This window comes from Chrysochloris asiatica, unplaced genomic scaffold, assembly GCF_000296735.1.
Source record: "Chrysochloris asiatica unplaced genomic scaffold, ChrAsi1.0 scaffold00295, whole genome shotgun sequence".
Taxonomy (NCBI): Eukaryota; Metazoa; Chordata; class Mammalia; order Afrosoricida; family Chrysochloridae; genus Chrysochloris; species Chrysochloris asiatica.
The window spans coordinates 1801022-1806481 of record NW_006408813.1 but is presented as its reverse complement, the minus strand read 5'-3'; positions in this window follow the sequence as shown (position 1 = coordinate 1806481).

Below are 5460 nucleotides of genomic sequence, written 5' to 3'. Positions count from 1 at the left end.
TCTTTTCTCCATTGATAAGAATGTTGTTTATTGGTCCAGTGGTGAGAATTTTTGTTTTCTTTACATTGAGATGCAATCCATACCGAAGGCTGTGGTCCTTGATCTTCATCAGTAAATATTTTGAGTCTTCTTCACTTTCAGTAAGCAAGGTTGTATCATCTGCATATCGTAGGTTGTTAATGAGTCTTCTTCCAGTTCTGATGCCACGTTCCTCTTTATATAACCCAGCTTCTCAGATTATTTGCTCAGCATACAGGTTGAATAAGTATGGTGAAGAATACAACTCTGTTACACACTTTTCTTAATTTTAAACCATTCAGTGTTACCATGTTCTGTCGAACAACTGCTTATTGGTCCATATACAGATTCCTCATGAGCACAATTAAGTGTTCCGGAATACTCATACTTTTCAATGTTGTCCATAGCTTGTCATGATCCACATAATCGAAAGCTTTTGCATAGTCAATAAAGCACAGGTAAACATCTTTCTGATGTTCTCTGCTTTCAGCCAAGATCCATCGGACATCAGAATGATATCCCTCGTTCCACCGCCTCTTTTGACAGAGAACCTCTGGAAGTTCTCTGTCAATGTATGCTTGCAGTCATTTCTATATTACCTTTAGTAAAACTTTACTCATATGGTATATCAAAGATTTTGTTCTATGATTTCCGCATTCCATTGGGTCACCTCTCTTTGGAATGGGCACAAATACAGATCTCTTCCAATCAGTTGGCCAGATAGTTGTCTTCCAAATTTCTTGGTAGAAATGAGTGAGTGCCTCCTGTGATGCCTCATTTTTCTGAAAGATTTCAATTTTTATTCCATCAATTCCCGGTGCATTTTTCTTTGCCAATTCCTTCAATGCACCTTGGATTTCTTCCTTCAGTATCATTGGCTCTTGATCGCATGCTACCTCTTGAAATGATTGAAGATCAACCCTTTCCTTTTGGTACAGTGACTCTCTGTATTCCTTCCATCTTCTTTTGATGCTTTCTGCATTGTTCAATAATTTGCCCAGAGAATGCTTCAATAATGGAAGTAGAGGCTTGAATTTTTTTCTTCCGTTCCCCCAGCTTGAGAAATGCTGAGCGTGTTCTTCCTCTGGTTTTCTGACTCTAGATCTTTGCACATTTTGTTGTAATATTTAGCTTTATCTTCTTCATCTGATCTTTGAAATTTTCTGTTCAGCTCTTCTTATACCTCCTCATTTCTTCCATTTGCTTTAGCATCTCTACGCTGGAGAGCAAGTTTCAGTGTCTCTTCTGACATCCATTTTGAACTTTTCCTTCTTTCTTGTCTTCTTAATAACTTTTGGCTTTCTTCATGTATGATGCTCTTGATGTCATCCCATAACTCTTCTGGTCTTCGGTCTTTAGTGTTTAATGTATCAAATCTGTTCTTCAGATGATCCCTAAATTCAGGTGGGATATATTCAAGGTCATATTTTGGCTCTCATGGATTTGTTTTCATTTTCTTCAGTTTCAGTTTGAATTTGTATATGAGCAATTGATGGTTCCACAATGTGCCCTTGGCCTTGTTTTGACTGATGGTATGGAGCTTTTCCATCACCTCTTTCCACAGATGTAGTCAATTTGATTTCTGTGTATTCCATCTGTCGAGGTCCATGCCATCTTCTATGCTGTCTAAAGAAGGTATTTGGAATGAACAAATAATTGATTTTGCAGGATTCTGTCATGTGATCTCCAGCATCCTTTATATCACCAAGGCCATATTTTCCAACTACTGATCCTTCCTCTATGCTTCCAATCTTTGCATTCTAATTACCAGTAATGATCAATGCATTTTGATTTCATGTTTGATCAATTTCAGATTGAAGAAGTTGGTAGAATTATTTTGTTTCATCCTCACTGGCTTTAGTGATTGGTGCATAAATTTGTATAATTTTGATATTAACTGGGCTTCCCTGTAGGTGTATGGATATTATCCTATCTCAGACAGTGTTCTACTTCGTGACTGATCTGAATATATTCTTTTTGACAATGAATGCAACACCATTCCCTTAAATTTGTCATTCCCGGCATAGTAAGCCATGTAGTTGTCAAATTCAAAATGGCCAATACCGTCCATTTCATCTCAATAATGCCTAAGATATGTCGATGTTTATGCATTCCATTTAATTTTTGACAATTTCCACTTTTCCTAGATTCATACTTCATACATTCCATGTTGTAATTATTAATGGATGTTTACAGTTGTTTCTCTTCCTTTTAAGTTGTGTCCCATCAGCAAATGAAGGTTCGCGGGCTTTTCTCCTATGGGCTTTACTCCATTTGCATCATCACGGTCAACTCTACTTTGAGGAGGCAGCTCTTCCCCAGTTGCATTTTGAGTGCCTTCCAACCTGAGGGGCTCATTTTCCATCACTATATCTGACAGTGTTTCTCTGACTAATAATAATAATAATAATAATAATAATAACAATAACAATAATAAATAAATACTGACAGGTTGTCAGTGACTAAATATTTGGAAGTAGTTCATCACTCCTTCTTCCTAGTCTGTCTTCGTCTGGAAGGTCATCTGAAACCTGTCCTGCATGGGTAACCTTGCTGGTATTTAAAATACCATAGCTTCCAGAATCACAGCAACTCACAAGCCACCGCAGTATGACAAACTGACAGACGAGTGTTGGATTGAGTACTTAGTAAACCAAAACCCCAAAGTGTTGCCTTTGAGTCAATCCCAATTCATGGAGACTTCATGTCTCCATCACAGGTATATCAACATTGAACTACTCAGCCAAGAGAGAACCAATTATTGACCCACATACAACCTGAATGAATCTCAAGATAATCATGAGTGAAAGAAACAAGGCAAAGAAGTGTACACATTGTATGGTTTTGTCTACATATAATTCTAGACATACAAACTAAAGTGACAGCAGATCATTGATCTTGGGATTGGGGAGTAGGAAAAGGAATCTTCTGGGGGTGATATATGCTTGGTAAAGTAGAGGGTCAGTGAAAAAGAGGAAGACCCTCAAAGAGATGGATTGGCACAGTGGGCTCAAGTGTAGCAATGATTGTATCGTACTTTGTTCTGTTGTACATAAGGTCTCTATGAGTTGCTACCGACTTGGTGGCACCTAACAACAACAACAACAACATACATGTTCATTATCTTGAATGTAGTGATGATTTCATAAGTGTATACCAATGTCAAAGCTCATCAAATTGTATTATTTAGATATGTGCAGCTTACCTTTTATGTATTATACTTAAATGTGTATGTGTATGTTAATTGTTGAATTGGTTCTGACTCATAGTGACCATGTATAGGGTTTCTGAAGGGCTGCTGGTGGGTTTGGACTGCTGATCTTGTGCTGATCCTACAGAGCCACACCAGGAATCCAAATCTAAATAAAAGTGTATAAAAAATGAAAAAGGAGTCCCTGAATAAAAACCCCAGAGTCAAAGGTTTGTGTGTCCAGGAGCTCATGCCCAGAATTGAATCATTACCTCTTTCCTGAGGCCTCCAGAACTGTTTGTCTTGGTCCTCATCAGCCTTCCTATGTTCCAGTAATCAGTGTCCTTGCTCTGTCTTCCCTCCGAGATGAGAACACACTGTTAACAGCTTCCATTTACTGAAGGTGTACAGTGTAACCTAGCAGTTGAACCAGCTCAGTTCATCTAACTGTGAGTTAGGTGCTATCATTAGCCCTGTATTATTATAGACGGGGAACCAAAGGCTCTGAAAGGGGCAGTGACTCACTCAGTCATTCAAGAACAGGGCTATGCAGGGTTAGAATTTGAATTGAGGACTGAATCTCACTTTAAAGACTGGATGCTTCATTGCTACATTGTTTTGCCTCCCTATCTTACAACAAAATGGAACCCTGGTGGTACACTGGTTAAAACGCCTAGCTGCCAACAGATGCTTTAGAGTTTGAACCCACTAGCCACTCTGCAGAAGAAAGATGTGGCAGTCTGCTTCTGTGAAGATTACAGCTTTGGAAAACCTAATTATAGCTTTGGAAACCCTATGGGGCAGTTCTACTTTATCCTACTGGGTCTCTATGAGTCAGAATCGACTTGACAACAATGGGATTTGGTTTTTATCATAAACAAAGGAGCCCTGGTAACACAGTGGTTAACATTCAGCTGCTAACCCAAAGGTCAGCAGTTAAACCCACCAGTCACTCCTCGGAAGAGAGATGTGGCAGTCTACTTTTTTATAGATGACAGCTTTGGAAACCCCATGGGTCAGTTCTACTTTTTCCTATAGGGTCACTATGAGTTGGAATTGACTCGGCGACAATGGGCTTGGTTTTTGGTTCTTCTACAACAACAGCTGCTGTTGAGTCAACTCCAGCTCATGGTAATCTAATGTGTGTCAAAATAGAACTGTGCTCCATAGGATTTTCAATGGCTGATTTTTGGAAGTAGACCACCAAACCGTTCTCCTGACCTGCCTTTGGGTGAATTCAAACCTGCAACCTTTTAGTTAGCAGCTAAGCATGTCAACCATTTGCAACACCTCCCTATCCTAAGAAACTTTATTTTATGCTACCACTTACTGATATACGAGGAATTTTGTGCACCTTGTCTCAAATAATTTGCCAGCCATCTTGTTTTCTGGATATTGTTAATAATCTTTGTTTTATAGATATGAAAACTGAAACTCAGAGAAGCTGAATAACTTGCTTGAAGCCACCACAAGAGGATGGGAATGACTTCAGAGCCCGCTCTTTATAGATGCTTCACTACCATCACCCCCTAAGCAAGAGAGCTTAGATATTCTCCTCATCCCCAAGGCCATGTTTACTCTTCTTGAGATGGTATGTTCAGAAGTTCAAGAGTTTCATAGTATGCATTTGGTGCAGTATCAGATGTCAGGAGCATTGGAACAAACTATCCCATTCTATAACATGTATCCTTTGGCTTGGAAGATTAGAGCTCCATATTACTAATGATCGTGGTTAGTTGCTATTGAGTTAGTGCCAACTCATGTTGGTCATGAATGAAATGTTGCATGGTCCTGCACCATTTTCACAATTGCTGGTGTACTATAGTCCATTATTGCAACCACTGTGTATTTTGAGTGCATTGGAAGGGGGCTCATCTTCCAGCACTATATTGGAAAATATTCTGTGATCCATAGGGTTTTCATTGGCTAATTTTTGGAAGTAGATCATCAGGCCTTTCTTCCTTGTCTCTTTTAGTCTGGAAACACCACTGAAACCTTTCAACCATGGGTTGTAATACTGATGGCATAACTTCCAGCATCATAGCAACACACAAGCCATCAAAGTCTGATAAACTGACAGACGGGTGGTAGTATTACTAATTTGTATTGAATATTCAAAGTACCAAACACTTCAAATTTTCCATGGGTTTGTGATAAATAGCAGGTTTGAGAGCTTTTCAAAGGCTAACTTCTGCTTTTTTTGTTATTGAATAAAGAGCTTGGGTGTTTGACTTCATAAGACTATGTAAACA